Source organism: Moschus berezovskii, chromosome X (genome assembly GCF_049115385.1).
Source record: "Moschus berezovskii isolate FMDL1 chromosome X, NW_MosBer_1.0, whole genome shotgun sequence".
NCBI lineage: Eukaryota > Metazoa > Chordata > Mammalia > Artiodactyla > Moschidae > Moschus > Moschus berezovskii.
In genome coordinates this window covers 87,014,890-87,024,136 of record NC_142488.1, presented here as the reverse complement: position 1 = coordinate 87,024,136, position 9,247 = coordinate 87,014,890, and the positions used below count along the sequence as shown (strand labels likewise).

At 39.7% G+C, this 9,247-nt stretch overlaps 1 pseudogene; it reads right to left on the bottom strand.

Moving 5' to 3' along the window:
* Nucleotides 1-6,067: 6,067 nt before the first annotated feature.
* On the bottom strand, nt 6,068-7,489 carry LOC129564404 (eukaryotic peptide chain release factor subunit 1 pseudogene; annotated as a pseudogene).
* Nucleotides 7,490-9,247: the final 1,758 nt, after the last annotated feature.

Below are 9,247 nucleotides of genomic sequence, written 5' to 3'. Positions count from 1 at the left end.
ATTAATTAAAATTAAATTCAGTTCCTCTGTGGCACTAGTTACAACTCAAGGGCTCAATAACCACTTGTGGTCAGTGGTTACCATATGGGATAGCACATATTATAAAACGTATTCATCATTTTGAAATGTTCTATTCAACAGTACTGCAGTGATTCTAATAACAGGCAATATTGGGAAACACTGGTTTAATTATAAGAAGACTCATCTTAGAATCAGGACCTAAGGTTGTAGGATCTACCAGAGAAGTAACTTTCTGTGATATTAGTTTATTTGTTGTCACAGATGCCATTGGGAGCCATTCTGCTGAAAATTAAGAAGGTCTTGTCTCTTTCTCAATGTTAACCTTATCATATGGGTTATTCATGCTTCTGCTTTATAGGTATAAATAAAAAATGAAGAGTGGTTTTCATTGACCACAAATGAAAATCAGTTTGATTACTTTTAGAGGCACACCTCAAAGACTACATGAGCACCCATATAATTTCTGAAGAGGGTGCAAGCTGAACTGATAAATTCCAAGTCAAGTAATAAATTTTGGCTGAAGATATTTTCATAGCGTAAGTTTAGTAGAAGACAGGAAATGTGTTATTGGATTTATATGTTGTATTGAAAGATATTATAGAGCCTGAGAAAGTGCTCATTACTTATAGTTCAGAAATTTTTTCACAAACTGATATTCCTTCTTTCCTTCTATCATAGATAAATGAGTTGAATTATAAAAGCCTCTAATCTGACTTCTCTTTCCTCAGTTTCTCTCTATAAAGTGCAGTTCAGTGCAGTGCAGTTCAGTCGCTCAGTCGTGTCCGACTCTCCGCGACCCCATTAATCACAGCACGCCAGGCCTCCCTGTCCATCACCAACTCCCGGAGTTCACTCAAACTCAGGTCCACAGAGTCGGTGACGCCATCCAGCCATCTCGTTCTCGGTCGTCCCCTTCTCCTCCCACCCCCAACCTTTCCCAGAATCAGAGTCTTTTCCAGTGAGTCAACTTGTCGCATGAGGTGGCCAAAGTATTACAGTTTCAGCTTTAGCATCAATCCTTCCAATGAACACCCAGGATTGATCTCCCTTAGAATGGACTGGTTGGATCTCCTTGCAGTATAAGGGACTCTCAAGAGTCTTCTCCAACACCACAGTTCAAAAGCATCAATTCTTCGGCGATCAGCTTTCTTCACAGTCCAACTCTCACATCCATACATGACCACGGGAAAAACCATAGCCTTGACTAGACGGACCTTTGTTGGCAAAGTAATGTCTCTGCTTTTTAACATATTATCAAGGTTGGTCATAACTTTCCTTCCAAGGAGTAAGCGTCTTTTAATTTCATGGCTGCACTCAGCATCTGCAGTGATTTTGGAGACAAAAAAATAAAGTCTGACACTGTTTCCACTGTTTTTCCATCTATTTCCCATGGAGTGATGGGACCAGATGCCATGATCTTTGTTTTCTGAATGTTGAGCTTCAAGCCAACCTTTTCCCTCTCCTCTTTCACTTTCATCAAGAGGCTTTTGAGTTCCTCTTCACTTTCTGCCATAAGGGTAGTGTCATCTGCATATCTGAGATTATTGATATTTCTCCCAGCAATCTTGATTGCAGTTTGTGCTTCTTCCAGCCCAGCGTTCCTCATGATGTACTCTGCATATAAGTTAAATAAGCAAGGGGACAATATACAACCTTGACGTACTCCTTTTCCTATCTGGAACCAGTCTGTTGTTCCATGTACAGTTCTGACTGTTGCTTCCTGACCTGCATACAGGTTTCTCAAGAGGCAGGTCAGGTGGTCTGGTATTCCCATCTATTTCAGAATTATCCACAGTTTATTGTGATCTCTCTATAAAGTAGGGAAAATAAAGTGTGTTATGAGGATTACATAATGAATAATAAGCACTTGAGACAGTAAAACCTACACATATCAAGGGTTTAATACATTTTAGCCATTGCTGTTTTTAATATTCTCATCAACTACATCACAGAGTTAATCACATACCTGGGAATAGGACTAACCTTGCTAGCATTTTAGTCCTTCTGTCTGTATCATGTTGTTTTCGAATATAATCTGCCTTCTTCTACTATGATCCTTGACTCATATAGAGTACCTGAGATCTGGGCTATATTTGAAAAGAGAGGAATTGCTTAGAAAATCTACTTTTGTCCTGTCCTGCCTTTTTTTTTCTAGATCAGTCGACCTAAATTTTATGAGAATCCAAGGACCCAGGAGACTCAGGATTGGACCAGGCCTTGGGGCTCTGATGGAATTTACAAGCATTATAAAATAGTCAAAATGTTTCTGCTTCTGTTTATCTATATTGAAAAATATATGAATTTTCAGGACTGTTTTGTTTTTATTTATTTTTATTGGATTATAGTTGATTTACAATGTTGTGTAAATAAAGAACTGCTTTATTTGCAGTAAACATTTAGAAAGGCATTGATAAAGCTCATATCATTTTTTTTTCCTTTAATTCAGTCTGATGATGACTTATGACAGATAGGACTACAAGCAAAATGTCACTTTCCTGGCTCAAGTATGTACCAGACATTTCAGTGTTTCTGACAAGGATTACATTTTCAGTATGGTTACTCTTTGACTTGTTTTCCAAGCCTCCAGGTAGTACTTGGTCTTGAACTTGCATGTTATGGTCATCTTTTCTGGGTGAGGTCAGTGATTCTGACAGGATGTATATTTTTCATTCTATAGTATATAAATTTACACAGCACCATATCTGACGGGAAAGAAGTATCATACTTCATTATGGGTTTGGCAGGTAAACCCTTATGAAGAGTCAAGCTCTTCAAAACAGACTGGAGCAAAGTCTACTATCAGACTTCCAGCAAAATAGATCAAAACCAAAGGAAAATAACTGTATTGTAGAATAGATTGTAATTTACTCATTCAAAGAATTCTAATCCCCACACTCAAAATACATTTAAAGATCAGGTTACTCAAACATTATGTTCTGAATAACCTCCCAAGCAAGTATTTGGTGAGGGATATAAAAGACTGCTTTGTTTCAAACATCTCTCAGACATTTCTCGTCTCCTACAGACTCAGAACTAAAGACCGTGATTTTTCATGTTCCGTGGGAGTCACTTTCGACTCATCACTTAGCTGATCTTATGGTCCCATTTCCAACCCATCTCATTCATGGCATGGACTTCCCCTACTGCTTTTCATGCTTCTCTTCCTTCATAAAGCTCACATGTCAATGCTTGCTTTGCTAAAGTCTTAGTACTTCCTCTGTCACAACCAATTACTGAGGAAGCAAGCCAACTAGGGGACACAGATTTTTTCCTAAGCTTTCTTCTACTCCCAGCCTCCATGGTTAAGAGTTTTATCAGTAATAACTTAGTTGGAAATCTTGGCTTTTCTTCCTTCTTTGTGAGCAAGTTAGACTTGCACATGTTTGCCTATTTCTTATCATCTTGTCTCAGGGTGAAATAATGGAAAGCATTTTAAAGGGGAAAATGTAGATGGTCAGAGAAGGCAATGGCAAGCCACTCCAATACTCTTGCCTAGAAATCCCATGGATGGAGGAGCCTGGTAGGCTGCAGTCCATGGGGTCACTATGGGTCAGACACGACTGAGCGACTTCACTTTCACTTTTCACTTTCACACATTGGAGAAGGAAATGGCAACCCACTCCAGTGTTCTTGCCTGGAGAATCCCAGGGACAGGGGGAGCCTGGTGGGCTGCCGTCTATGGGGTCACACAGAGTCAGACAAGACTGAAGTGACTTAGCAGCAGCAGCAGCAGCATGTAGATGGTAGGGTTGAAATAAATTTCTCAGCCCAAGATGAAGCCACTTCTGCCCAGGATATCATGTCAAGAAACCAAAACTTACATAACTTTTCTGTCCTTATAAATGCTCTGCTTGACCAAAAATGCAGTATATTCAGTTAAGCCAATCACCAAATACCAAGCCAACTCTGAGCCTTCTCATTCCAAACAAGTTAGGCTTTGTGCCCCAGCCAATCAGATATTTTCTATTTGTCCCTTCCTTTTTCTCTATTTTTTTATCCTATAAAAGTTTCCTTCCTTCCACCCCATTTTGCAGTTTTCTGCAGGAGACTTTCCACATCACGAAGTATTAAATAAAGTTTGTATTGTATCATCTACATTATATTCTTTAATCATTATTTAACATCATCCCTCAAAGAAAGATAAATTTAAATAGACTCTATTGTCTATAATATTTCCAAACTGGGCTTGGGAGGAGAATTATTTGGAAACTTTTTAAGAATATGGATCCTTGGACCCCATTTCAGAATCAGAATCTGTAGATTAGGGCTTTAGTTTTCTTCAAAGTGTCCCAGATGGGCTTGATTGTGAACGGGCAGACAGTTGAGAACTTACTGATGCTTGCCTTCTAGATTTCCCGATCCAAATATTGTGGTCATAGGAGAGAAAGTCCTGGTTGACTATTAACATTTCTGAGTGCTGATACTCCCTTGGGTCAGCAGAGGTAATTGAGAGTTAATCTATTAACTTTTGAAAATTATCATAGAAGAACATAAAGGAGAGGAAGAAGGGTTTCTTATCTAACAAGAAATTTGTTTTCATCTTGCCCAGTGTGTCAGTGAAAAAAAGGAAGAAAAAAAAAGTTTAATGCAACAGCAGAAAGGTCACAACGAGACAGTTCCTGAAAACAGGTTGCTATTGCTCTTAGCCAAATTCAGATTGCTTTTACCTTATAACCACTTAAATCATTTTACATTTTTCTTGCCTTCTCTTTAAGTCGTCAGGCAGGCACACATGGGGGGAGTTTGCCTGTATTTTATATTTGCATTAAAAGCATTGCTCTCATCAGTTCAGTTCAGTTCAGTCGCTCAGTTGTGTCCGACTCTTTGTGACCCCATGAATCACAGCACACCATGCCTCCCTGTCCATCACCAACTCCCGGAGTTCACTCATGCTTCTAAAACGTAATTTTCACAAAAAAAGGTAAAATCATGACTGTCACACAGATATAAAACAACCATGTGTTAACTAAGTATTTTATTTACGTTATCAATGAGGTAACTTGGCAGCTTTTATGACAGGTCCAAACATAGACACATTTCTAGACCTTGAATATTGGACTTGCAAATAAAGGCAAACTGGCACCTGGCTTCTTTATTTAATTTTCTTTCTTTTTTTTTTTTTTTTGGTGACAGCCTCCCTTCTTCCTCCTTGGGGTAAAAGCCATTTGCGTGTTCAGAGAGGAGAATCATTTGTATTATTGTCATCAGTTCTTTACAACTTACAGAATTATAAAATCCCTCAAAAATAATAAAAGACTGCTGCTGCTGCTGCTGCAAAGTCAGTTCAGTCGTGTCCGACTCTGTTTGACCCCATAGATGGAAGCCCACCAGGCTCCCCCGTCCCTGGTATTCTCCAGGCAAGAACACTGGAGTGGGTCGCCATTTCTTTCTCCAATGTGTGAAAGTGAAAATTGAAGTCGCTCAGTCGTGTCCGACCCTTAGCGACCCCACGGACTAGAACCAGATAATTTTGAAAGGTGTGCCCTAAAGAATGCACAGTTTTCCACTGAAGCACAAATGTTTCCTTATGCTACTGAATATGTGATAGCTCCCTATTGCTATTAAATCCTAACTTTTCTCCTTGACTTTCTTTTTTTTTTTTCCAACATTTCACCACATATATTTCTTCTTATGCAGTCTAAGCTGAGAATGCCATGTAAATGGGTCACTGCGAAATGCAGCAATTTAATTTTTTTCCAATCAAAATAAGAAACAAACCAGTATGATCTCATTTCTATTAACTTTTGAAGGTTTACATCAGTTAAAGTATTTTTGCTTCTATGTATGAAGGTTAAAAAAATCTTTCTTTTTTCCATAAAATACAAGAGCAACCAATTTCACCATCAAGTAAAAGCAAAAACTGGAATTCTTTTTTAAATTAGTCCAAAGTGGCATTTAGGAACTTAGTTGTAGGCTGCTGCACTGACACCATGACAAACCAAAGTGTAGGGTTGGGTCTGGTTTTGTTTCGGTTTTCTTTTCAATATCCTATGCTCATGGATTAAGTTCTGGAAATGTTCCAATTGTAAGGCAGGGATCTGTTTGGATTCCATCACGGGTATGCTCCTTGGGTTGGATGCTGGAGGGTGAGGCACGTTTTACCAGACCCATGTAGACTACCTAGTAGTCATCAAGGTCAAAAAATTCATCATCTCTTCCTTGGTATTCTATTCCCTGGAAATCTACTCGGTACTGCAAGATGCCTCCAATTCCACCAAATCCTTTGACAAACTGGGATCCTTCTTGTGACTTATCTGTGACAATTTCCAATGTAGCTCCAAATTTTTTATAGTTGTTGGCAAACCACTCCAGAAGGGGCATGCTCTCAATCAGCCCATGTTCTTGTCCTGTCTCTTTGTCTGTAAAATGAGACTTATCCTTCTCTTGTTCTGGAGTTAGATAGAGAATTTTTTCCTCTTCTGTGCCTTGGCAAAGAAGAACATATCTCATGATATCCAGATTTTCATAGACTATTAAAATCTCTACAGCTCCCATTTCTAAAGCCTTTAGTGTATCTTCAACTCTGAAATAGTACTTGCCCATGTCCTGGCTTATTTCATTGAAGTATTGCCCTATTAATTTCTTCTCTTGAATGAACTTCACGTTGGAGAGGACTTCAGTAGATAATTCAATAGCTTGATTGAATCCATTTTTCTCCACCATAAGATATATCAACTACTTTTAAAATTTTTGATTGCAACCTCTGATCAAACATATCAGATTGACTTAGTTCAGTTTTAAAGTCAGCTGATTCAGCTAAAACGAGACCAGCCACATTCACCTTGTCCCCAGAAATAAACAGCTGCACAGCAGTCTCAGCTACTTTTCCAACATAGTTATGTCGCTTTTCCATTCTTAAACGGGCAAAACGCAAGGCTGACTGACCTCCTCTACCATGTTTCTTTGGGAGATCCACAGTGAATTTGTGCAGGACTTCTCTTGTATTTCCTTGGAGTGTGCCAAAAAGTGCACCACTACCATCTATTACAATGAAGCCAAACTTGCTATCATCTGAAAGTAGTGCTGTAAGAGCCTCTGTATGGAATTTGTTGTCACACAAATACAATGACGTATTAATTGGTTTGAAAGGTTCAAAGTCAATGTTGACTTTCTTTTTCTTTCCTTCTTCTGTTACAATTGTGCCACAGTAAACAACCAAGCCATTTGGAGGTACTTTGTTATAAAGTTTAAGTCTTTGTTGTACAGATGTAATGGCTCCCAGAACTGAAAGGTGGTTTACTCGTGACTTAATGTTAGATGCAGCTCCAAACTCATCTGCTAACATTTTTGCCACTCCTGAAATCCGGTCTTTGGGAGGAATGATCAATGATATCATGCTTGTGCCATTGCTGCGGGCCGCCTCCAAGCTCTTAATGAGCTTTTTGAATTTCCAGATCTCCACGTTCCTGTCCGCAGCACTGGGGTCGTCTGCCATTTTCTCGCCTTCTCCTCCCTAAGGGCCCAGTCCTGGGCGGCAGCGGCTGCTCCTCCCCGGTGGCGGCTCTGCGGCGGCGGCTCTCTCTCCTTGACTTTCAAACCTCTTCTTTACCTTATTTGCTTTAGGCTGCTCCCTTGATTTATGTCCTGTTTTCTGATTTCCAATTATGAAAAAATGTCTTATTTCTAAATGATTATAAAATTAGTGCATATTCATTTTGGAAATTTTGTAAACTACAAAGGAATATTATAAAGAAGAGAATGAACATTACTAGTAATCCTACCACATCTGGAAGAGGAGCTACACTATAATACTATTAAAGTTCAAATGAGTTTGAAGACTTATCAACCTATTGTTCCATGGTTCTCAACACCTAATTTGCTAATGGTTCTATCCACCTACCAGATGTAGATTTTTGCTCTTGCCATGGTGTGTATTTTAGAAAGTCAGCACCTGTCAATTCAGTCTGCCTTTTTTCACTCCCGTCAATATTTCTGCCATACAGACTCAGTCCTCGTACTCCACTATAACAGAGAAAAACATCCCTCGCTTTTCTAAAGTCACCTATCAGTGCCATTCCCCTGCAACTCTCCATGAAACTGTAGCTGAGCTTCTACATAAAGGCCATCAGAGGCATTTGGGAAATTAAGAACTGTGAACCATTTTTTTTTTTCTCCATTTGTTTTGGTTTGAAAAGAATAGGTCAATGCAGGGTGAAGTGTTTGAAGAGGGGAGGTTTTACATCAAGCTATCATTGAATGCTCAAAGTGTTATATCCAGTATGTTTTCATTACTCTAGAGTACAGGCTGCTAGTCGATGCCATGATCTTTAATCTTTGTAACTAGAACCTTAAAGATGCTATGGACCAGCAGCCATCCTACACTTACTTCTTCAAGACTTTCAGTATTCAGCTGAATAGTAACAAAGTTAGAGAGACAGACCACTTCCCACACCCATCCTCAAATGCAGGAGCCAATGGCACAGTCATTACCAACACAAGAACATACTCATTAAGCATATGTTTGAGTGTTGTTGGTTGTCATATGTGTGTGATCATGGCAGACATTTAACAACCGATGGTCTGAAAACAAAAGCCTTGATCTGCAACAGTTGCCAGTTTCTATGGTATAAATACTCCCACTATGGCTTTGCTTGCTTGCTAAGTCACTTCAGTCATGTCCAACTCTGTACAACCCTGTGAACTGTAGCCTGCCAGTCTCCTCTGTCCATGGGATTCTCCAGGCCAGAATACTGGAGTGAGTTGCCATTTCCTTCTCTAGGGGATCTTCCCAACCCAGGGATTGAACCAGGGTCTCTTATATCTTACCTGCATTGGCAGGTGGGTTCTTTACCACTAGCTCCACCTGGGAAGCTTAATTTAAGCTACTGATATGATATCACTAATCATGGAGCTGGGAACAGATTGTGCTCAATAGGTTATCATGAGGCAGGAGGGACAACAGCACTGCCTCCCACCCTGCCACCTTCACAGAGAGCTCTGAGCATGTGGAGGACACTCAAGCCAGAGTCAACTTCAGAGACGATCATGCTAATAGCTGCTGGATGAGGATGATCTCACCAAGTGACTCACAATCCTTTTGTGGCTAGCTGGGTCTTAAGTCATCACATCTCCTCCCCTTCTTTCTGCCCTTAAACTTGAGCTTAGGTGGTCTAGTACAGCTATTCTGACCCAGGTATATAATGACTCAAGTGATCCAGAGCCAGCTTCCCTTCACACAACTCACAAAATGCATTCAATCTCTGCTTGATAGTAAACACATGTTGGA